This window comes from Lacerta agilis, chromosome 4 (assembly GCF_009819535.1).
Source record: "Lacerta agilis isolate rLacAgi1 chromosome 4, rLacAgi1.pri, whole genome shotgun sequence".
NCBI classification, from domain to species: Eukaryota; Metazoa; Chordata; class Lepidosauria; order Squamata; family Lacertidae; genus Lacerta; species Lacerta agilis.
The window spans coordinates 74,817,615-74,843,678 of record NC_046315.1 but is presented as its reverse complement, the minus strand read 5'-3'; the positions used below and the strand labels follow the sequence as shown (position 1 = coordinate 74,843,678).

The 26,064-nt window shown below is 44.0% G+C and overlaps 1 protein-coding gene across 2 annotated transcripts in view; it reads left to right on the top strand.

Moving 5' to 3' along the window:
• Positions 1-1,082: 1,082 nt before the first annotated feature.
• Positions 1,083-26,064, top strand: part of ST6GAL2 (ST6 beta-galactoside alpha-2,6-sialyltransferase 2) — a 70,282-nt gene continuing 45,300 nt past the window's right edge. For both annotated transcript variants that reach the window (XM_033147658.1, XM_033147656.1), the window contains exon 1: positions 1,083-1,151. The gene's annotated coding sequence lies outside the window, so the exon portion shown is untranslated. The remainder of the gene's footprint in view (positions 1,152-26,064) is intronic.

The following is a 26,064-nucleotide window of genomic DNA, read 5'->3' as shown; positions in this document are numbered from 1 at the left end:
CAGCAGCAGCAGCAGCAGCATCCCCCAGTTTTGAGCGAGGAGCAGCCCCACCCGGGCGCGGGCGCGCGCGGTCTCCCTGTGCGCAAGGGGTTGCCCGCGTGCGTCCAAGTCTCCTCGGCCGCCCTTCCCTCGAACAATGAGCAGGGGCCGCGCGCGGCGCCACCACCCACCCCTCCCGTCCCTCATCGCTTCCCTCCCGCCCACAGCCCGGGACTCGGAGCCGGCGGAAGCAGCAGCAGCAGCTGCAGCAGCTCCCACCCCTCAGCAGCCACACAGAGACACCGGCAGCAGCAGCAGCAGCAGCAGCAAGACGCGGCAACGGCGCCGGGTTTGGTTCAGTATGTCCACCACCGCCCGGCGCCGGCGGCGACCGAGGCTTGCAGCGGCCAGCCGGCAGCAGCAGCAGCGGCTGAGCTTTCCGGGTCTTTAACGCCCCGCTTGACCCTCTGCCGCCGCCGCCGCCAACGCCACCTCCTTCTCCCGGGGTGGGGGAGGCAATGGTAATGAACTGACCCGGCGGCAGCGGGAAGCCCAGCCTTCTTCTTCTGCGCTCCCCACTCACGGTAAGGAGCGGCGAGGGAAGCGCGCGCTTTTCTCACCCTGCCGCCCACACACACACCCGCCGTCCCGGGAGGCGGCGAAGTGAAGTCGACCCAGTCACAACAAACAGCAACAACCACCACAATATTTTCAAAAGAAGGAGTCGAGGGAGAGAGAGAAGAGAGGAGAGGAGAGGCTCTGCTCTTGCCCAGGGAAGGAGAGGCAGGCGCGCGCGGGCGCGCGGTGGAGCCACACAGCGTGCAACCTTCACGGCCATGTGCAAGGAGGGGAGGGAGGGGGAGCCGGGGTCAGAAGCGGGAGTCGCCCAGACAAGGGAAGATGGTGGGGGGGGGGGAACTAATAATGCAGTGCCATTGAAGTGGGGGCGTGGGAGATAGGAGGAGTTGACAGTTGGGCGGCTGGCAGGCAGCAGGAGGAGCTGGGGGAGGGGGCTGCCTGCGTGTGTGGTGGGGGGGGGGGAGCTGGTTGGCGCGTGCATTAAAGGGATCCGACTCCCACCGCCAGTTTCCCTTAAGGAGCGGGGAAGGAGGAGAGATCTGTCTAAGCGAACCTTCGGTGCTGCTGGATCTTTGAGGAATTCCTAGAATGTGGTACGTTTGCTGGGTCTTATTTCTGCACATCCCTCCCCTCCGTGTGTGTGTGTGTGTGTGTGTGTGTGTATCTATCTCTATATGTGCACGCGAGAATTCTTCGCAAGGCGGAAAGGCGTTCTTTTCTGTCCCTCCCCACTCCCTGCTAATGAGGGAGATGCTGCCTTTCTCTCTCTCCCCCCCCCCCCCCCAAATGGAACATCGCCGCCTGGGCTTGGCAACAGCAGCAGCAGCAGCACCGGAGCGAGCGAAGTGGCCCCCGGCGCAGCGAGCACACACACACACTCTCTCACTCTGAGATTGTGGCAGCTTGCAAAGTGCGTGGGAGATCAGAAGTATTTTGCCCTCTGGCTCTCCGAAGAGAAGTGCGGCGGTTTCTTTCTTTCTTTCTTTCTTTTTCTCTCTTAATAACCGGGCGCTTTTGTGTGCAGGGAAACGCAAGCCTCATTCAAGGAACGGGCTAAGTTTTCCTGCAAATCTCCCAGAGCTTCAGTGATCTTGAACATGAGAACCGGAGGGAGCTAAGATTGGTTCGACTCCTAATCCCTCTCTCGTATAAATGCAGTTTGAGGAGCGGGGGTTGTTGTTGTTGTCATGTTCGTTGAGACCGGTCCCCCCCCCCCCGCCCAAGCTTTTTGTACACTTTGCAAGGGGGAAACTATTTTATTTATTTTTGCTAATGTTTTGTGGCGGGGTAGCCCAGCCTTTTTTTTTTGTTGTTGTTGTTTGTTTGTTTCCAGACTTCTGCGGCTTACAGTAGGCAGTGTGGTTATTTATTTATTTATTTATTTATTTAGTGAGACTTGGCTGTTCAAAGAGTTGAATAGATATGTTTAGCGAAGTAGTGCTTTCCAAGAATTTAAATGAGGTCGTTTTTTTAATGGCTTTCCAGGACTTTTCTATTAGCTCTCATTGTTTTCTCTGGCTGACCTTTGGGTAGTTTAGCAACTGTACTGAATTTTAAGACAGAAGTATATGGTCACACAAACATTTTGTTGTGGGTCTTTTGTTTTGTTTTTCCTGTGCAACTGGAAATATTTATCACAGTCACCATGGTGGGAAATATTATTATTACTGTAAATCATATTGTTAAATGCAAATAACAACAATATGCTCTAATACCAGCTTTTCCTTCAATCAGATGTTTTGTGTTTTCATACAGTGTTTATGTGTGTTAGAATGGTATAGTCGAATTAAAAGGACAGAAATGATTTAGATTGCTAGCTTTGTTACTTACATGCTTATGATTGCACTGAGGTCACAGGTTACATGACTGTTCACACATGTCACTGAACACAGGGACATACTGTCTCTACACATGTACAAGTGTTTGTTCATTTGCACAGTTTGGCTGATAAGTACATAGACTGTGCACTAGTTGAATATTGCATGCGAATTACTGAATGAGTGTGCAGCTTAACTATCTCTGTACATTGAATGTCCATCTAGACATGTTTACTCAAAAGTAAGCCCCACTGAATTCAGTGATCTTTACTTTCAGCCACAGTTTCTGATTTCAAGCATTTGCACTTCAATCCTAAACACTTTGACTTTGAAGCAGTTTCTGTTGGTGAGGGTCGTTCTGTTGAGAATACATTATATGGAAATAAGCTTCCCTGAAATTAATGGGTTTCATTGCAAGTGAAACTGCTCAGGTTTTAAGGCTCAGTCAGCACTTTGGGGGGGGGTATCTCTGTGTGTAAAATGAAACCAGGATTACTTCCAAGAAGAACCATTGCACTGTTGCTTTTTAATAGTTGAAGAAAATAGCTCAGATAATTTTTGAGGAATCATTTCAAGTGATGGGGAAAAGTGTGTTCTAATTTTAGAACTGAACTCTATTTCTTTTTCAAGAAAATGCCAATCACTTCACTAAAATGCCTGGGAGTTAAAAGTTGAAATTGGACATGGAAATAGCTAGTACTCAGCAGAAGTGCTTTGAATCTTCAGAGATGATTTGCCATGATTGGGGCTGAGTTAAAGAACCTGTAGGAAAAATCACATGCTGTGAATGTGTGGACTACTTTGCAAGAGGTTTTCCCCTCAGAGCTCATAAACCGCACAACCAAGGGAAACTGTGTGATGCATGCATGAATTGTAAGATTTCGTTGTGTAGCACAGCCATATTGCACTGCAAGTTAGGAATGGAAGTCATTCTGCACAGTATTTGGATGTGCAGACAAGATATGAGCTGTAAATGCACTTGGGTGCAACTACATTTCTATCCCACCTTTACTCTCTGGAGCTCAAGGTGCAGTGTAAATGGTCCTCCCTTCATTTATTCTCACAGCAACCCTGGGAGGTAGGCTAGGCAGAGAAAAAGAGGTCCAAGTCACCCACTGGGTGGCTCAGTATGGATTTGAAACTGGGTATTCCAAGTCTTAAACATTACACTACGTTCTGCAGGTGTAGGTAGTCCTAGCCTATATTAGAGATGGTTGATGGGAGCAACTGTATAATTTTGGTATGAAAGTTTGGGTCAGAGCTTCGAGATAGGAGGTCTTACATTTTGATAAATTTTGTAGGAGAAAGCCCTATGAACCTTTTGATCACAGTTTATGATATTTGCATTTCTCCCAGTAACTCCACATATATGGAAAGCAAATTTATAAGATGTGTGAACTGTAGAACCTTATGTTTCAGAATTTCTGTGAACTTGAGGTAGAAGACCTGTGAGATTCCTTATTGGTATCATGAATCGCCCGCCCACTCAATAAATAAATAAATAAATAAATAAATGTAAGTAAGTAGTGGAGCCTATAGCATTGTTGAGATAATATCAGGGTCTGTTTGCACAACAAAACGATTGGCGTCATATATCTACTTCCATTTTGTGAATGCTTTTTACCAGTAATAATGGCATCTATATGCATTTGCATGGATGCATGTTGCTTCTGGAAGTATACACGATGCATTTGTATATGCATATAGTGCAATGCATACTCCTGTACGGGCAGTGTTTTGAACATAAACTTTATATAACCTTTCAAGTGTGGGTGACTTCAACAAGGATGTGCACTCTGCCTCCTCATTCTGACGGATCAATACTTAATTTTATAGTTAACATGTACTAAGAGCCAGTGTGGTGCAGTGGTTAAGAGCGGTAGACTCGTTATCTGGGGAACCGGGTTCGCGTCTCCACTCCCCCACATGCAGCTGCTGGGTGACCTTGGGCTAGTCACACTTCTCTGAAGTCTCTCAGCCCCACTCACCTCACAGAGTGTTTGTTGTGGGGGAGGAAGGGAAAGGAGAATGTTAGCCGCTTTGAGACTCCTTCGGGTAGTGAAAAGCGGGATATCAAATCCAAACTCTTCTAAGTACACTGGAACACAAACCCAAGATACAAGGTTTTTCTTCTTTGCAAAGGTTTTCAGTTGAATACCATATATTTGCATTTGTGTATCTTAGGATTCATTCACACATGCATGTTGACTTGTTGACTGTAACATTGTGATGACTGGCATGTGCGAATCACAGATTCATCACCAGATGTCCATTCGCATGCTTACAGGAGTAAGCAAGCATTGAATGTACATGAGTGAAACCAGAACTCTTAGTTATAGTTATGAGACACTCATTGTTTATATCATATGTTCTAATGCATGAACTGTGGTTTCAGAGAACATCCATGTTTGTAGATGGGTCACAAGGATCTACGTGGTGGAGGTGTGATGTTATGCTAAATTGCTGAACATATTTGAGAGCAAATAATGTTTGTGGCAATCTTTTCCTGGGGTGAGAGGTATATGCAGAAACAACAGGTCTTTGTGAACAGCTTGACTGACTCCACTGACCAGTGGAACTGACCTCTGGTTGGAAAGGGATGGTGAGAACTTACTTGCTGAACTTGGCAGAAGGAAGAGCAGGAAACTTAGCATGGTGCAAAGTAGTCAATGGAATTGGCATGGACAGCATCAATAGAAAAAGGAACGTGGGAGGTTTTGATTTAAGTAAAGAAACCCCATTTTCTTTAGGTGGATGCTACTTCATCGTTATAGTTCTAGTAAGGAGTCTGTTCCACACACCCTTTCTGTAGCAATGCTGTTGTCCCTTCTTATGGTGGTAAAGTGTACCTGAAGTGATTTGAGGAACCAAATTATTATTTTAGCAACGAGTTTTGGTAATTTAACAGGGTTTCATGATATGGTGGTTTAGACTTCAAACCGTTTCACTGCCTCTGGGTCTGAACTGAAGCAGTGCTGGGACAGCATGTGGATATTGGCTTAGCCTTCTTTGTTCACTTGTTTCTGCAGGTGTGGAATAAGATCTGAGTCTTTGCTTTTCACTTCTTTAAGAGTACACACTGGCCCAGTCTACACATAACACAAAGCCTAACAATGGCTTAGAGCAAACAAGAGAATGTGTGGATTCTCAGAGAAAATATGCCTTCCTCTTGAACCCAGACCTTAGCCATTGTTTGGCTTTGCATTATGCCTGAACCCAGGCTCATTGTTTTGTCTTTCTTCAGAGCAACTGCAAATGGTAAAGCAAAAACAAACCTTAATTGCAGCTTCTGATTTGTCTGAAGTGAGGCAAACCATGAGCCTGGGTTCAGGCATACTCCAAAGCCAAACCATGGCTTAGGTGTATTAAATGCAGTGGCAGCAGGACCAGGGGAGGAGTGCAGTGTCTGAGGTTTTCACTCGTGAGAATCTGCATATATTTGCTCATTCACATTAAGTCTGGCTTGACTTGGCGTTAGGTGGGAACTGGGTCATTGTGCACTTGCTAATGAAAGTTATCTTATAGGGCAGCATTTTCCATGCATTGATATAGTTGACAATATTATAGTTAGTGCTAAAATTGCTGCAGGGGACAAGAACTCTGCTAATCCCCGTATTTCTGAATACTGTACCTCAGATTAAAGGCAAAGATTGCACCATTTTCAAACACCTGCATGGCTGCTTTTCTGTGCTGAGTGGTACTGGTTGTCTCTTGGTCTGGTAGTTCTTGAGCCTTGTGTATGTTTGTCAACAATGTATTTCAGAAACGTCAGAAAGCAGTTCTGTGTTTATTACTGCTATGTTAAAAGATATCCAAAACACTTTTTTCAAATTAGAGGCCTTGCTTTCTGACGAGTGCTTGGCAGCCCTCCTTATCTTCCTTAGAAAATATTTCCCCAAATATTACATCCTTATTGGCAATTTTTGGCCTTTAGCATTACCCAGAAGCCTCCCTCATGATTTGGCAGTGAGATAAATGAACTCTGAGCACACAGACCTCATCCTTTATGAGGCTAAGATGTATTTCTGCGTTTGCTAGATGGTGCAGCCAATTACTAGGAATTCCTTTCCTATGCTTCCTCTTGGTCACAGGGAGAGAGACTTCCTATTACGTTAAAAACTTGTCCCTGTAGGATACCAACATAGGTATGCATCCATAATGAAAGGTAGGCAGATATGAAAGCTCTTGGAAGACTAGGTTTCAAGGCCAGCACCTGACAGATAAGTAGGGTTGTGGATTCCAGTTTCCAAAAGGTGTTGTTTACTAACTGAATGGCAGGGTGTAATTTTGAAGGTGTGACTGTGTCACAGAGATGAAGCACACCTGCTAAAACTGTTCTCTGCTGCACAGATTGTGAAGAACAGGGACTTCTTTCATGTCACAAATTGGCAGCAATGCCAGGGAAAATCTGTTCTTTTGCAGCAGTTCACCTCAAGCATGTATCTATGGTTAACATTATGCTATGCATGTGTCTTGAACACTTTCCCAAAGACATAATCAAATCTGCAAGAAACAGTGAAGGAAATCTACTTGACCATGAATATTGTACCAATAGATTGATTCTTTGTTCCCCCCCCCAAAAAAATGCTAACGTCTCCATCAAAGGTCTTTGATCCAGTGAGCGTTGACATAAATAGTTACAATCACTTTGCAGTTGCCTTGTCAAAAAACGGTAAAGAAGATAAAAACCACTGTTGGTACTTTCAACAGGTTTTGCTTTTGTAAGTCAGTGTAAAATTCACTGCACATTTTTAACACGCATGAGAAGAATGACAGAGAAGGGATGGTTGAGAAGGAATTGAAACACACAATGTGGTACCTTCCGCTTGTCTTTCCACAAAGTGTTGAAATAGTTTTCCACAACTTGGTTAATTTGTTTTGTAAATGGCTTGTTAGGTATCATTTGATCTTTGTCTGGTTTAATTATCAGAGATCAGCACGGCAGTCTATATATGCTATTGAGCCACAATAACTATATTCAGCCCTGAAAATGAGCATTTATTTGTTTAGGAGCAAGGTTGTACGTAATGCACCATAAACTTTAAACCTTTCTCATCCTTAATTGTTGCAGTTTTGGTACATACAATTAAAGTGTGTGAGAGAGGGAGTTTGTTTTGCACTGCTTAAAAGAAAAGAAAGATAAATGCCACTGGATGTAATTTTTGAAGCTGTGTTATTTAAACAAATATTCTGTAGTTAATTATACACTATACTACATATTTAGGAGCTACAGCATGGTTTCCTGGAACTTGAGTTATTTATAACTGTGGTGGGTTTCTCAAAATAATCAAGTGAGGTTCCCATCTTTCAGGCTCAGATACGTTTATTTGAAATCATGTTTGCTAAATAAAAAGTCAGGTGTCTTTATTCTTTCTCTCTCTCCCTTTGCCGCACTCGGCAATGACTACGGCAGCAGTCCTATGCACATTTACGTGGGAGTAAGTTCTGCTGAAATCAGTGGGGCTTCAGATTTTACATGCATGGTAAGAAAATGTGCCCAATATGGTACTCTGCAGATAAAAGCAACCCTAGTCGGTAGTGACATGTATCAAGCTGTATGGAATAAAATAAACAGGCTGTAATCAGCAAATTGTTGAGGGTGTACAAAACTAAATCACCCTCTCCCAAAAAATGAGGGAGAGGGTGATACTTAGACCCCACACCCAGTGTTGTCACTAAGTCTGCACCTTCACACTACCACATATTACTTCTAGAGCTGGGCGATATATCAATGTATCTCCCCAAACCAGTTTGAAGTCCATATTGTGATATCGGTTTGATAATTTTTGACCGGGCAATATATTGCAAATCATGGTGTGTGTGTGTGTGTGCATGTGTGCTATGCAAAAATCAGAATGTGGGGAAAAGTTTGAACCAGCCAATGCCTCTACAGAGCTCCGTCCTTAATTCATCATATCAGCATATTGCAATGTTTAGCTGGTGATATATCGTGATGTATACTGTGGATTTGGGTGTGTGTAATATGTGCCTTTGTGCACAAAGATGCAGATAAACTCATAGGTTCTTGAATATATGGATCTTTGTCCCATTGTAATGCTGGGTATTTTTTTTTTTTTTAGTTTTTTGATACTTAGTTTTTATTGTTTGTTTAACTTGCATTCTGCTTTCCTCCCAAAGGTGCCCAGTGTAGCAAACACATTTGCAATAAAAAGCGATGTAACTAAAAAACAAAAACAAAAAAACACATGGATACATTTAAAAAACTTAAAAGCATATAAAAGCATTTAGAAACAATAAACCGGGGGGACGGGACGGGACGTTGAACAAATTTTTTAAAGCGGCAGGTTGTGTGTCTGGATAGGCCAGTTGAGAGAGAAAGGTTTCCAGTAAGCATCTTAAACGGTGAAGTGAGGGTGCCTGCCTAACATCATTAGGCAGGGAGTTCCAGAGTACAGGCATTTCTGTAGATAATGTGTGGGCTATCCAGGCGACAAGAGCCCCTCCCCTATGCCTCACTGATGTGGTCCAAAGGAAAGCAGAGCAATGCATTTTGATGGAAGGAGGCATACAAGGTGCTATCCAACCACCTTAGGGACTCTAATCCGGATTTGTGTAGGGTTCACTCCTCAGCTTTTTCTTTTCCCGAAGAAATAATGGATCAGATATTTGCTTCCTAGATGGGCTACCTTCCGGGTAGACTAGCCCCCATCTGCCCCTCAATTCCCTCCCTACAGCATGTCCAGAAACTGCCTTTGGACCCACTATTGGTCTCATCTGCTCCATCTGTTCAAGTCTGTCTTCACATGCGGGGGAAGTTCCTAGCTCACCAAGGGTTTGAGACCCATTGGCTACCCTCGCCTGGTTCAGCTGGCCCCTTGGAGCCATTCCCGGAGTGTGGCCACTGTGTCATGTTGACAGCTTCTAGGAGCCACAGGTGAGAGCTGAGTGGAGGATGAGGACTAAAGGTGGACAAACTACATGATGTGTCCCCCACCAGAGGTACTACCCCTCCCCTAACATCCCATACAACCCCCCCGAATATATATATATATATATATATATATATATATATATATATATATATATATATGTTTCTCAGGATGTCATGGACTTCATTGGTGCTTTATATTTTTAAAGATCAGTTTTTATAGATCAGCTATTGGTACGGTTGCCCCATGCTGTGAACAAGAGTTTTTACAATCAACCTTCAAGGTGAATTTCATGGTTAGGGGTCTTGTCCCCTCACAAATAATCCAGGCCCAAGTGCAATAAGACACGGGAGAATTTATTTACTCTTAAAAACTGAGCTGCACTGTTACAGTTTCATCTGCCCAAAAAACATCTTCATCCCACCTTTCTACTAAGAGTGGCTTCTGAGAAGGTTTACAGATTCAATTTTAAAGCCATCAAATGACAAAAACTAATTAAAAGTTCCAGATCTCCATATCTTTCTTTATTTCCTTCCAAACCTTGATGTAATTATCCTTAAAGAGATTACTATTCCTATTTCTTAACCAGATACCTAGATATTTTGTTTTGTTCACTATTGCCGAACCTGATGTTTCCTATAAATAATCTTTTTCCTGTGTTTTTTGCTAGCATATTGGTCTTACTTTTATTTAATTTGAATCCTGCGACTTTTCCAAATTCTGATATTCTTTCCACCTGATCTTCAGTTATTATCAAGTTATCTGTGAAGGCCTTTATCTTATGCGATTCCCCCCCCCCAACAGTTATACCCTTTATTTCTTTGTCCTTTCTAATTGCGATCATTAAGAATTCCAATACCATTATAAACAGTAGGGATGAAAAAGGACAACCTTGTCTAGTCCCTTTATTTATTCTGAATTCCTATGTCATCTTGTTGTTGATAATTAACTTAGCTCTTTTTCTTTGTATATTGCCTCTATCCCCCTGCTGAAATTTTCTTCAAATCCTATCCTCTTCAATGATCTTTTCATAAACTTCCAAGAGACACCATTGAATGCCTTCTCCACGTCAATTAGCATTAAGATAATTTTTTTTGTCTGATCTTATTTCTAAGTACCCCAAAATATCAATAATATTCCTTGTATATACAATACAAGGAATATTATTGATATTTTGGAGTACTTAGAAATACATGTGTCTACCTGGTAGAAAGCCTGATTGATCTCTTTATTACTTCATTTAGTACTTTTTTTAACATATCATTACCTGACTTAAATTTATACTATGATGCAGCATGTTTCATGTGGTTGAGAGAATGGCTAATATTAGAAAATGGTGACCTATTGGATTTGGAGGGGTTCAATAATCATTTTGGATGGCACGCTTACCTAGGGTACGAAAAAGTGAAGGTGCACAGAGGTTTCCTTAATCATGTCATAAGAAAATCATCATACAAAACTTGGGAGAAATACAAAGAACTTTTAGAACCCAAAGTACCCTGGTGGCTGTCACCCATAGAAGCGTTAATGATTAAGAAGAAAAACATGGGAACAAATTGGGCCAGATATAGGGATTTGCAAGAAGAGAAGAAGAATAAACTAAAATTAAAGGATTATGAAGAAATGAAACACCACCTAACAGGGTGTATTCAGTATCACCAGCTACACAGTAAATTTAATGAAGACAAAAGAAATAAAGGATTTGCAACAGAAGTCTCACTTTGGACAAAAAATTATTACAAAGCAAAGTAAAAGTAATTTCTAAAATGTACAGATTATTGTTAGAGTGGGAGGTTAAAGATGAACAAATTAAAGAAGTAATGATAAAATGGGCCATAGACTTGGGTAAAAACATTCAGGTAACATAATGGGAAAAACTTTGGAGCGAAAACCGGAAGTTCATAGCATGTGAATCTATAAAAGAAAATATGATAAAGATGTTCTTTAGGTGGTATTTGACACCTACAAAAATCTGTAAAATGTATAAAACTAAATCCAACTTATGCTGGAGGTACTTATACACATGTGGTGGCAATGTGAAAAAGTTAAGGGCTTCTGGGACTTGGTTTTTGAAGAAATGAAGAAAATCTTTAGATATAATTTTTTTTTGGGGGGGGGGGGACAGAAGCCTTCTTGCTGCGAATAACTGATACAGAAATACCCAGACAAGAATCTATTCTTGTATGCTGTGGCAGCAGCTAGAATCCTGATTGCAAAAAAATGGAGAAAGGAAACAATTCCATCTAAACAAGAATGGCGAGATAACTTATTCAGTTACATTGAACTAGCCAGACTGACAGACATGATCAGGGGCCACAGCAAACCAAAACTTCAGAAAGACTGGGGGAAATATAGTGATTATCTGAAGAAACAATGCCCGCATATTACTCCTTGGGCTTGTTTTAATTAACTTCTGCAAACTGATGTACGGTTAGAATAAAGACAATCAAAATAGAAAGTTAAAAAGAAGATTAAAGAAAGCAGATTACTGTGGTTGATATTAGACCCACGTAGAGGACGAAGGAACAAAGAAAATGGAGTCAAATTTAGGTTAATACATATCTTTTATTTTTTGAGATATGTTCTTTTTTCTTTTTTGTTCTTTTCCTATTTTTATTTTCACGTTTATATATTGTTTGTATTTTGTTTGTAATATATTGTCTGTCTATGTGTTGTTTTATGTATGTCAGCATATAAATAAACTATATATACAAAAAAACCACTAATTAAACGTTAAAGTGAACACAAGAAATAAAAAGGTGTTTTAAAAGACCGCCGTGAAACAAAATGAATTGTGTGCCAAGTATTGTTAAAAGCACAGGTAAAATAGGACAGACTATACCTGGCACCTAAAAATAGTAACAGTGTTACCAGGCAAATGTGCCTGGCAGGAAATCTCACAGTTTGGGTACTACCAGTCCCTGTGCCCAGTAGCCACCCATTAATTCTCTGATGGTAGGAATATACAGAGAATTCTGGCAGACCTTTAATTGGCTGACAGGCTACTAGGACAGCAATCGGTCCTTTAGCATGGTACAAACCACTTAAATCTTTGCTGTATGGTAAATGTGGGGTTTTTTTGCCACTTCTGCAGGATTTTGCAATACAGATGTGAGAATACAAACAACACTAACATTTCAAACACCACCGTGATAGTAATACAGTGGTACTCCGGGTTACGTCCTTAATTTGTTCCGGGTTACAATACGTAACCTGAAAAGGACGTAACCCGAATAATTCGTTCTGCACATGTGCAGACCAAAAAACCCAATTCTGCGCATGCGCAGACCACGAAACCACTTCTGCGCATGCGCGAATCACGCACACTTCAGGTTGCGCTTCCGGGTTAGCAGAGTTCGTAACCCGAAAAGTATGCAACCCGAAGCGTACGTAACCCGAGGTACGGCTGTAATAATTTATCTTAATACTTAGTGCTAAAGTAATTACTTTGTTGCTGTTCTCTTATGCTCATTGCTTGCATAGGAGGAGAGCTAGGTAGGCAGTATAGAGTATATTGATTCTGCTGGGTCTTCTGTCCGGAGCAGGTCTTCTAACACCTAACACTGCCTGTCAAAACCATATTACAGTGTAACAAACCCTGGTTCTGTGTTTTTGATTTCCAAGCATTCTTATCAATTCTAGTGCCGAGCTCCTAAGAAACCAACCCTATCCTTGACACAGTGACACATAGCCTGCTGCAGAGATGGGGAACCTGTTGGCCTCCAACTCCAATCATCCCTGACATTGGAGCAGTGTATCCAGCACAAAGTGCAAAGAGTAAGTATGCACTAAGGGCTGCTTCTGTTAGCTACAAACCCACTGCCGCCGCTGGTGAAAGCAGTGGGGAGTGCAGCCATTTTGAGCTGGGGAAACACCACATGTTCCATCCTACCCATTCCTCTTGCAGACCATTCATAAGGTATCCTTTCTTGCAGGATGAAAGCTGGGGCACCTGCAGCAGAACGAACGAACAACATGGAGAGCGCTCCAATGTGTACAGGATGTGTGAGTATTATCTTAATAACTACTTTGCCCTCCCCCAGCAGATGAGTCTGCAAATGCAGACTTCAGTGGAAGGCAGAGCTAGTCTGCAGGTGTCTCCCTTTCTCGAGACTTCACTCATGAGCCCCTAAGTAACCCCTGGTCATTATACCTTTTGGTTACAGCTGTTATCCATTATGCATTACCATGTACATGTTTCTCAACTCTCTCCACAGGCAACCAGGCAAGCATCCAACACAAGCAGAGGAAAGGGTGTTCTTCGCTTCTAGTCCAGTGCCCAGTGGAAGGCCAGTTGCTCCTCTGGGAGGTTGCTCTGGTACCTTTCCAAAGTGCATGGTACACATTAATTTAGCAAATGCAGCATGGATCTGAGATGATGATGGAATGAGCTGTCTGTTGTGCAACTGTCCCAGGTACAGGAACCCTGCTGCCCTAGCTCTCCATGTTGTGGTACAGTTTAATAAAAAGCCATGACTGTTTCATCTGTGTCTTGTCTTCACATTTATTTTATTTATTTAGAGCGTTTATATACCACTTGATCAAAAAGAGAATCTCCAAGCAGTGTACAAACAAAATCACAGAGAAGACATGAGTAAAATCCACAAACAAATCGGAAACAAATACACACACACAAAAATCATTATTAAAGATGAGGGCAGGGAAGGACCTCCCCATTTGGCTCGGCAAGCCATCGTGGCCAAACCACACCCACCTGCCCTGCATCTGACGTCATATATGACATCAAGTGTGTGGCAGGTAAAGTCACACCTGGGACAAATGGGGTTTGCGGGGACTGCTGATCGGTTGGTTGGCTGCCCCTACGAAAACTTTGAAGACACTCCGAAGCCCTGACTATCAGCTGATTGTCAGGTTTTCAAAGCGCAGCAAAGAGCTCTCCGCAGGCACCAATGGAATGGTTGATTGTTGGCGCTTGAAGAGGTCCCTGCACAGCCAAAGCCAAGCCAATCATCTGGGACTGGCTGCACCAGTGCAGTCAAGGGGACTGGAGGAAGCAGCCTGGAATCAAAGTGCTTCCTCCAGTGCTTTATAAGGACATCAGGTGGGTGCTTCCCCCCCACCTGTCAAAGTAGGCCTAAACAAACATAGAATCATAGAATTGTAGAGTTGGAAGGCATCCCAAGGGTCATCCAGTCCAACCCCCTGCAGTACAGAAACCACAACTAAAGCATCCAAGACAAATGACTATCCAACCTCTGCTTAAAACCTTCCAAAGAAGAAGAAGAGTTTGGATTTGATATCCCGCTTTATCACTACCCGAAGGAGTCTCAAAGCGGCTAACATTCTCCTTTCCCTTCCTCCCCCACAACAAACCCTCTGTGAGGTGAGTGGGGCTGAGAGACTTCAAAGAAGTGTGACTAGCCCAAGGTCACCCAGCAGCTGCATGTGGAGGAGCGGAGACACGAACCCGGTTCACCAGATTATGAGTCTACCACTCTTAACCACTACACCACACTGGAGAGTCCACCACCTTTGGGACTTGGTTCCACTGTCAAACAGCTCTTACCGTCAGAAAGTTATTCCCAATGTTTAGTTGGAATCTCCTTTCTTGTAACATGAATCCATTCGTTCAGGTCCTACCCTCCAGAGCAGGTGAAAACAAGTTTGTTCTCGCTCCTGTGTGACAGGCCGTTAAACATTTGAAGATGGCAGTCGCATCTCCTCTCAGTCTCCTCTTTTCTAGACACAGATAACTAAATCATGCTTCTCAATAGGTTTGCTGAAATGCAATGGTTTTAATCGGGCATCTAAAACAATATGGTGGGGGTGCCTGCCTCGGGGCAGTAAGTTCCAGAGCACAGTAGCTGCCCCACTAAAGGAACGACTCATCAGAAGCTAGCTGGCAAATAGGGACCCTAACCCATTCTGATTGTTACCTCCGCCATCTTCAGGATTGTACACAATGAGAGGAGGGCTCAATGAACTGAGGGTTGTGACTTGTCTACAGTACAGTAGATGGCGGCTAACAGATTGAGGTTGAATCCTGACAAGAAAGAAGTACTGTTTTGGGGGGACAGGGGGCGGGCGGGTGTGGAGGACTCCCTGGTCCTGAATGGGATAACTGTGCCCCTGAAGGACCAAGTGTGCAGCCTGGGAGTCATTTTGGACTCACAGCTGTCCATGGAGGCACAGGTTAATTCTGTGTCCAGGGCGGCTGTCTACTGTCTATCTGGTACATAGGCTGAGACCCTACCTGCCCGCAGACTGTCTCGCCAGAGTGGTGCATGCTCTGGTTATCTCCCGCTTGGACTACTGCAATACGCTCTACGTGGGGCTATCTTTGAAGGTGACCTGGAAACTGCAATTAATCCAGAATGCGGCAGCTAGACTGGTGACTGGGAGTGGCCGCCGGGACCACATAACACCGGTCCTGAGAGATCTATATTGGCTCCCAGTATGTTTCCGAGCACAATTCAAAGTGTTGGTGCTGACCTTTAAAGCCCTAAATGGCCTCGGTCCTGTATACCTCAAGGAGCGTCTCCACCCCCATCGTTCAGCCTGGACACTGAGATTCAGCGCCGAGGGCCTTCTGGCGGTTCCCTCACTGCGAGAAGCAAAGCTACAGGGAACCAGGCAGAGGGCCTTCTCGGTAGTGGCTCCCGCCCTGTGGAGTGCCCTCCCATCAGAGGTCAAAGAGATAAACAACTACCTGACATTTAGAAAATACCTGAAGGCAGCCCTGTCTAGGGACATTTTAATGTATTTTAATATTTGTTGGAAGCCACCCCGAGTGGCTGGGGAAACCCAGCCAGATGGGTGGGGTACAAATAATAAATTATTATTGTTATATACAGTGGCTGGTCCAGGAATGAGGGGGTGGCTGTTACAGCTCACTGCCCTCCTGACTCTTCTCCACCCCCAGTGGTTATGGTGTATTGTCAGCAGGTTGCATGAAGTGGGCGGAGGGGAAATGGATAACAAGCTCTTGTGGGGAAAGGGCTGGTATCTGTTGGTCTTCAACCAATGGGACATGTGGGATGTGTGGCCGGATTGGATGACGTGTACCTTGGGGCCCCATTAAGGCAGACAGCTGTGTGAGGTCCCAGATGTGTATGTGTGTCCCCCCCATCAGCTCTTTCTTCCCGTGTTCTGTGGCCAAGTCAGCCCCCTGCCTACTGAGTCTGTGCTGTTCCACTGATCTACAGCTCTCCGTAGACCCCCTTGAATAGCAGGCTTTGTGGTCAGGGGCTTGTTAGTCATGGGAGACTATCAAGGCCCCCCCCCACCATCATAAGCTCTTCTTTCTGTGGCTGTGTGGTTAAAAATGATCAACTGAGTGGAATGGGAGTTGTGGTTTCTACTCTTGCTGACTCATCCCCTTTCTATCTGTAATTATTGTTGCTCGCCAGGCACTGTCTCCATAAAAGGGCTTTAGTTTGTGGTTGCCTGTCCATCTCTTTGGTGTGAGATTCAAGTTCACCCTTCTCATTTTTTTCTGCTCTTTTCCATTGGTTAGGTCTTGGAGCTACTTCCTGCCTATGCACTTCCTGTTTAGCTTCTTCCTTGTGATCTTTTTCCCTCTCCATGGCAAATGCATAAATACCAACATAGGCGTTGTGCATGCAGTGTTATTTGCATGGCTTGCTTGGGATGTTTAGCTATGCAGGAGGAGTTTCTCTGGAGGGCTTGTTGTCCATGTTTCCTTCATGCAGATTTCATTATAGCTACAGGACTGAGCTATGGAACCGGTGGACTTTTTTGGACCCGGTGGACCATTTTTCCTTCAACCATGTCTAATTCATTGCCAGAAGAATTGCTCTTTTGGTACCTGTGTCTTGGGTATATCTGAGAATTTGAACCTGTGCCTAGAGCAGGCCTGGATTATTGCATCAGGCGTGGTCTGCAGCCCTTTCTAACTATTAAACTACTAAGAATTTGCAACTGTGCTGGAAGAGGTGCTGTGGGTTCACCCAGTGGCGGAGCTTCATGCTCCGGCACCGGGGGGGGGGGAGAACAGGCAGGGACATGGCATGCCACCCACAGGGGCGTGGCATGCATCCTGGGGGGGCGTGGCGCCCAGTGCGGGCAGGGGGGCAGCCGCGATGGCACCCCACCGGGATCACACTGCTGGGGGTGTGGCGCTCCCCCCGCACTCCTCTTCCTCCGCCAGTGGGTTCACCCTCACAGCGTGGTTTTGTCTTGCATATGAGAGAGGAATTGTGCGGGTTAAGTGATGTTGTCATAGTGTTTATGCTGTCACTGCATGTTAATTGGTGGTTTTCATGCCATGGGGAGGCAACTTGACTGGTGGATGGTGGAATGGTTATGGGGTGTCCAAACTTTTTTTCAAAGAGGGCCAGATTTGATGAAATGAACGTGCATGAGGGCCAACCCAAGTTGTTGAGTTTTTTGTTTTTTTTTACAATTTTACCAGCGGGCAGGATTAGGCCCCGAAACGGACTTTGGACACGCCTGGGTGGTTACAGTCTCTGCATGGAAGTAGCCATCTCTGTTGCTGCATTTCCTCTTTTCCCAACGCTGTTCTTGCTCCTTGGGAAAGCATAGGAATGCAGCCTGCTACACCAGTGTAAGCTATAGCAAAGTAACTAGGACGAAATGGAGAAGTCCTGGCTTCCAGGCATCCTTCAGAGTGGGAGAGCCCCCTAGTGACTATCTGCAATGAATTCCTATGCCCTGGTTACAGAAATTTCCTTGGAGCAACCAAATGACAGGGTAACTGGAGAACTGAAAATTGCTTTAATTCTGGATAGTGCCTCTTAGAGGGCTATAGAAACATTGTTCTCCCAAGAGCTATGGGATGGGATAGGTAAGAACACAAGGAAATTTGATTCTGAGCTATTGCCATACAGGGCTGTGTGGATAATGGAGGGCTGAACTCAAAGATAAGCAAATTGTTCTATTCCCAGACACACTGTAGTGGCGTACTTTAAATGCAGAAATACATACACAGTATTTAAGCCCTGCAAATAAAACATCTCTGACAAATGCATGATTAGCTAAGCCAAGAGATGAGGAAAAGGCTTTGTACAGACTATTCTCTTGAGTAAATAATCTGAATTTTATGGGTTTTGTAGGTTTGAGGCATAACTTTAATGTTATTTAAATGTAAGGATTTCTTGAGTGTGGTCAGCTATAATAGCGTATTGATTTTTGAAGATGCAGCGGGTAATTGCAGACACTTGGAAGCTTATTCTCCTTTTGATGCACACTTGTAACTTCCATCAGTGTGGCAGTCATGCATGCATGCATCTGAAAAGAACAGGCTCCTTTGTGGTCGAGCCATTTTTTCGCATATTTGCAGAAACCGAGGGGGAAATCCAAGTTAAAATGGAGCCTTGGATTTTCTATCAGCCGATACTGCATGCAAATTCAAAATGACTCACAATGTTAATCACCCACAATAACCACAAATAAAAAAAGAAACTACATATTTTCAATAAAGTAATTCCCCTTCATAGTGTATGCTCCCTGGTAGAGGTGGGGAATGAGTTAGAATTAATAGAATCAGAGTATGTGCTAATCCTGGCAAGATGCGGGTGGCGCTGTGGTCTAAACAACTGAGCCTAGGGCTTAGGCTTGCTGATCGGAAGGTCGGCAGTTTGAATCCCTGCGACGGAGTGAGCTCCCGTTGCTCGGTCCCTGCTCCTGCCAACCTAGCAGTTCGAAAGCACATCAAAGTGCAAGTAGATAAATAGGTACCACTCCGGCGGGAAAGTAAACGGCATTTCCGTGCGCTGCTCTGGTTCGCCAGAAGCGGCTTAGTCATGCTGCCCACATGACCTGGAAGCTGTATGCCGGCTCCCTCAGCCAGTAAAGTGAGATGAGCACCGCAGCCCCAGTGTTGTCCGCGAGTAGACCTAACAGTCAGGGGTCCCTTTACCTTTATGTGCTAATCCCTTTTTGATGGTTGCATCCAAGCACTGTTGCCATGAAGTCACTAATGATTAATTTCATTGGGACTTGGCTTGGAATTCTGGTGTAAGATCCTCTACCTCAGGGGCCAGCAAACTTTTTCAGCAGGGGGTCGGTCCACTGTCCCTCAGACCTTGTGGGGAGCCGGACTATATTTTGAAAAATATATATGAATGAATTCCTATGCCCCACAAATAACCCAGAGATGCATTTTAAATAAAAGCACACATTCTACCCATGTAAAAACACCAGGCAGGCCCCACAAATAACCCAGAGATGCATTTTAAATTAAGGGACACATTCTACTCATGTAAAAACACGCTGATTCCCGGACCATCCGCGGGCCGCATTTAAAAGGCGATTGGGCTGCATCCGGGCCCCGGGCCTTAGTTTGGGAACCCCTGCTCTACCTTGAATGAAGAGTCTCTGTTAACAATTGGGCAGTGGTACGTTTCTTTGCTTTCATTTTTCCATGTAGCCATTTAGCTTGGAGGTTGCTACTTGGAATTTTGACACACTTGGACCCTGCCTTGGGCTGGTCCTGGGCACCATTTTTTTCTATCACATGGAAGATTAAGCATTTTGCTTGCCATTTTGTCACAAGCCATTTTCCCCCTCTTAAGTTACAACAGCATGCAATAAGGCTAAGTCCTGCACCTTTGCGGAAGTAGTTGTCCTGCTGCATTCTGCCTTGGTCAGATCACACCTAGAGTACTGTGTCCAGTTCTGGGCACCACAAATTAAGAAGGATATTGACAAGCTGGGACTTGTGCAGAGGTGGATGACCAAGATGATCAAAGGTCTGGGAACCAAGCCTTATGAGGAATGGTTGAGGGAGTTGAGTATGTTTAGCCTGGAGAAGAAGAGACTGAGAGGAGATATGATAGCCATCTTTAAATATCTAACAGGCTGTCACATGGAAGATAGAGAAAGCTTGTTTTTTTTCCCTGCTCTGGAGGGTAGAACGTGAACCAGCGGATTCAATTTACAAGAAAGGAAATTCCGACTAAATATCAGGAAGAACTTTCTGACAGTAAGAGCTGTTCAACAATGGAACGGACTCCCTTGGGAGACTGTAGACTCCTTCATTGGAGGTTTTTAAGCAGAAGTTGGATGGCCATCTGTCATGGGTGCTTTAGGTGAGATTTCTGCATTTCAGGGGGTTGAACAAATGGTCCTCTGGATCCATTCCAACTATATGATTCTATGATTCTATAACTGATGACCAACATAGATCAAAGAAGTCGCATGGAGGAAGAGAACGAGTGGCCATCCAGATGTAGTTGGACTTCAATCTCCCATCAGCTCCAGTGGTCAGAGATGATGAGAATTCTAGTCTAGCAACATTCGGAGGGCCACAATTATGCACCCATGAACTAATACCAGGGGTGGCCCGGGATGTTCTGCCACTGTAGGCACAAACCCCAGTTAACTCCTCCTGGCAGATCTGGGCCCCCTCCCTGACCACACTGTCAACACCCATGCTGCTGCCGGCCCCACCTCTGCAACTTTGCCTGTGGCTACACCCACACTGTCGCCTTGATGCATTGGCAAGGGTGAGGGCAAGACCACTGTGGCATCAGTGGCAAGTGCAAAGCTGGTACTGGTGCAGTGGCGGAGGAGAGGGTCAGGTCTGCCACCTGAGGCAAATTGCTTTGTCTTGCCTCAAGGAAGAACAAGGAATTCCAAGTGGCTGTCTTGTTGGACGGTACTGCCAATGTGAACTGGACATAAGTCACATCTTACTACTTACATATAGAATTGTACACGTATGGCATGGCACTAACAGCTGTCTCAGGCTTTTACTGGGATATTCAGTATATGAATGAATTTGTGGGTTGGGTTCAGCTAACCCACTGCCCCCTTGTGCATCCCCCAAATCTGCTCTGGAGGATCAGGAAAACACACAGAACAGTGCACATGGTGGAGACAGGGGGAGATCATTACATCAAGCAAGCAGAAACGCTTGCACCTGACAGAACAATCATAATAGCGTGGCCTTGAATTCCTCCCATTGTGTTAACAATAATTGCTACTCTCGTTCAGTAATTTCAGTATAGCCATTTCAAATATCAATGAATTTCTGTTTTAACATCCTAAAACTATAGTGAACTCATTTTTTTTGACTACCTAGCCTGATGTAGTGAGAGGAGCACCATCTATGCACAAAAGGGGAGGTATCAGCAGACTTGTGGAAGCTTCAAAGTTTGCAGAAATCATCGTATCCTACCACACGAAAGCATTTAGAAAAATACCATAAGGATGGGGGAAACCCTAATCAGCTGGTGAGCGTGGCTACAGAATGATACGGATCTGTTGAGAAGGGGTTGGGAATGAAAACTGGAAGGCACAGGGAACCCTGAACGGGAGCGCTAACTCAGTGCAACATTTTTGTTTTTTGTTTTTTTATATATAATTTTTTATTATTTTTACACTAAACTACTACAATACAGCATTAAATCAAACATTTTCATACATTTTCCATTTGGCTTACAAAGCCGTGACTTCCCTCAAACCCTCCACATGGCTTTCGAAATTATATCTTGATATTATATTTCTTTAATCAACCATTGCAACATTTTTGGGTCACGCACACCTAACTAGTTCCTTCTGATAGAAAACTTGGGTAATGGCAATATATATATACATATATATATTAAGGTAAGGTTTAAGGAATATAATTGTAGACACAATACTTTTATGTTAAGATGGAATAAATTTCTGGCTTGTCCTAGGCTATGTTGAACACCTTTGAGTGTTGATTATGTATTTTTGGTGTTTTGAGGGAGCTTATCTGTATTATGCTTTCTCTTTCTGTTGCTACCGTTGTCGATATGGAATGGAAGTTTGAGTACTGAATAAATAAAGTTTTTTTTTTAAGTGTGTTTGTGTGTGGGAATAATAGTAGTAAACACAGATACTGTGAGCCAAGGGGGATTATAGCCAAAATATAGCAACGAGAAAAAGGAGCAAGAGTATTGGCAGGCTCAAGGGGAAATCAAGGTTTGCAGAACCAAAAAAAAAGCAGCCCATTGAGGCCAGAGATTGTTCCAGTACCCAAGGAATATAGATTGACAAACTGGAAGAGGAAAGCAGATTGGGAGGAGTAGAGGAGTGGAACATACTTTCTTGGATGGGATGGATGGAACCCTGAACAGAGGTTCTCCTTAGTGCCATGCCACTAGACCTCAAGAGGAGGCTGTGCCTTTAATCTCTGCACAAGCCGCAGCTGTGGGTTTGCTTTTATCCCCAATAAGGAGAGAAACACGGAACTGCAGGGATGAACTCTTCTGAGGTAACTCTTTGTTCCTTCATACTCTAAAAAGATCAAGCCTTCGTGGGTTGATTGCTTCACGGTGGAATGGAACATCCTCTCAAGAATGAAGCGTGTCTTCAGTTTAAAATTGGTGGTGTTGGTGTTGAGGAGTCTTAAACTGTAGAAGCTTGGTCTGGTGTGGTTTCAAATTGGACGGGGGACCCCATGTTGATATTCCTGCATTGCAGGGGTTTCAAATAGATGACCCTCGGGTTCCCTTCCAAACCTACGATTCTATGATTCTGTGATAGGGTTTCTGATTTGGGACAGACTTCTTCTGTTCAGGACTCTTCACAATTTTTTTTAATTTGGCCATTTGATTTTGCTTCATTCTTGCATGGGGGCTGGCACAAGGTTTGTTTGTTTAGTGGTGGTTTTGCGGTTCTTTAAGAGCAAGGAGTTCGTGTCAAGAACGCCACTTATTCAGCCTGCCTTGGATAACGTCGGTTTAGTTTGGCAGCTGGTAGCAGATAGACACATTTGGAAGTAGAATGGGAAAACCAAAAAGGGGCAGAGTAGCAGGGAAATTGTAGGAAAGCGGAGGGGTGTGTGTGTATTGGGCAAGAAAAATGTGGTCCGTAGGAAAGGTGAGGCAGCCGGCCAAGATTCCACGGCACGACACAAATTGTATTACTTTGGCTTTCTCTAACTCAGATAACTTTACTACAAGCAAATTCTAAGCTCCCAGGGGTGCCTGCAGAGGTTCATTTTTTCGAAAAAACCCTATTTCAACCCCTATTTATGGAGAAGAGAGACACCTGATTACAAAAAAAGTATTGCTAAACTGCTGGTTTTGGGGTTTTGTTTTTTTAACCTGGGAGGGAGGAACGGAAAACTAAAGTCCAATAAAACCTCAGGTGCTACTTCATTATTTCAAGACTAACTAGTGCTTCCCAGAATTTTTTAATATTATAAGCTGATGGCTCAAGTTTATTCATTTGGCTCCGATGATTGTAAGATCCCACTTCTCCAGAGCGGAGTTTTTCTCCTGCCTCTTAAGCACGGGGGTGTTGCAGATTCTCAGATTGTGAGTATTTGGTGGAAGTGAAGTTACTGAGCTTGTAATATGTCTGTAAAATATTACCGAGGGGAGAAAGGAGGCATAAGAGCTCAGTCTAAATGGCCTGAGAACTACAATCCTAAATACTCATGGAACTGTTAAGTTGTACAAGCAGCTTTTACCACACTGGTGCTAGTTTTTCCACTGTGCAAAAAATGCCAACAAGCGGTGTTGGCAATGTGTTGGGACTGATATTCCGCATGTAATTCAATTTCAATTAACGAGCACCCTTAAATTAGTCAGAGGCACTAGCTTTTGCCAAGATAACATGAAAGTAAGTTTTTATTTTCCGAGCCAAGCCATTTTGAAATTACAAGCCAAAAGAAATTAGGAAAATATCCAAGAACAGTAGAACACCTCATGGGGTGGGGGGCAGGGGAGAGGACTCATTTATCTTCAGAATGCCCAATCTAGTATGTCTCAGATTCGATAAGTGAGCAAACCCTCAAACTCTATTATAGGAAAAGGTGATGTCTGTAAGTTGGCATTATGTGAAGTTTGCTCTGCTGAAAATATGTATATGTTGGGCTTTTAGTAATGTTTCTTCCCCCACCCCACCCCCGCACAAATCTTTTGTGAATTTTCTACTCCAGGGGATTTTTAAAGTATTTATTTTTTATTTGTTTGGATAATTTTATTTACTTATTTTACGAGTTTCTATCCTATCCTTCAGATATATTTTTTCTTGGATGGCTTATTCAATATAATAGTAGTAGTAGTAGTAGTAGTAGTAGTAATAATAATAATAATAATAATAATAATTGCAGAGGGGGAAATAGACACATAAAAAATGAAGAAGAAGAAGAAGAGGAGGAGTTTGGATTTGATATCCCGCTTTATCACTACCCGAAGGAGTCTCAAAGCGGCTAACATTCTCCTTTCCCTTCCTCCCCCACAACACTCCGTGAGGTGAGTGAGGCTGAGAGACTTCAGAGAAGTGTGACTAGCCCAAGGTCACCCAGCAGCTGCATGTGGAGGAGTGGAGACGCGAACCTGGTTCACCAGATTATGAGTCTACCACTCTTAACCACTACACCACATTGTGCCAGTGACAACACATTGTGCCAATGTGAGAGAGAAAGCTCCAACCTGAAGTGTGGGTGGACAGGGAGGATGACTCTCCCAGTAGGTGCCAAGTGAGTTTACCTGGAAAGTTTATCATGAGTTTATCATGACATCATAAGAAGGTCTGATGGCTTATTGCCACTCACCATCACTGTGACAGTGGAGGAAACCTGAAGAAAGTCTTGCAGCAATAATCTAGGGAGTATTAGCAGATGGACTTGCCTTTTCAGACTCTCTATATTCCAGGACACTCTCTGCACGTGAACTTGTCTTCCACATAACTGTGAGGTCTTGGGATTGGTCTAGAACATGCATTCGGTTTATAATAAGATTCTGGGCAGCTCAGTAGTACCTTGCCAGCGCTCTTTATGCCACAGATAAAGTGCTTTAGATGTAGCCATCACGACATAATTGAAGGTAAAGGTAAGGGACAGCTACGGGGTGCGGCGCTCATTTCAATTTTCAGGCCGAGGGAGCTGGCATTTGTCCACAGACAGCTTTCCGGGTCATGTGGCCAGCATGGCTAAACCACTACTGGTGCAACGGAACACCGTGACAAGTGCCAGAGTGCACGGAAACGCTGTTTACCTTTCTGCCGCAGTGGTACCTATTTATCTACTCACGCTAGTATGCTTTCGAACTGCTAGGTTGGCAGGAGCTGAGACAGAGCAACGGGAGCTCACCCCACCACGTGGATTTGAACTGCGGACCTTACAATCGGCAAGCTTAGTAGGCTCAGTGGTTTAGACCACAGCGCCACCTGCATCCCCTCTGTAATTGAAGACAGTGGGCCAGCTGCCTTTCAAGGAAACCATTGTGATCTCACTAAGGAATCCTTGATAAGCTTCCACAGAACCCATTTCTATACCACTTTGAAAGCCACTGGAGTAAAGTAGGAGGGGGACTGTTCAAAATGCAACAGACTAAAGATGTTGCAAATGTTGGAAAGGGGATATCGAAAATGCAGCTATATTCCTACAATATATGGTGCAAAGCAGCTCCAGGTAGTATTTCTGGAGTTAAGAGACTGAGACTGCAATTCTATACTCACTTATCCTGCATGAATATACATTGAACTCAACGAAGCTTACTTCTGAATAGACATGCATAGGATTGCGTTGCCAGAATTAAAAAGGAGAAGAATACTATTATGCTTTGCCTTCAGCAACTTTCTGAGCTACAAACAAGGTAGACAGGTAAATAATTTCTCAAAATAGAGAAATGTGGGCAGTTTCCACTTCCTGTATCATGCCAGGTAGTTGAAATGCACGTTCTCTGCAATAACTACCCTGTGGATCCAGGCCAATGTTAATAATCTGGGGCTTCTGTCAGCTGTTCTGGTCATGTCTAATTCCTGTCGCTTGCTTTTGATGAGCTGAAACTCCATTTATCCCTGAGTATATTTGCCATGCTGAGTAGGGATGTTGAGAGTTGGGAGTCCGCAATTGGTGGGCACTAAGCTAG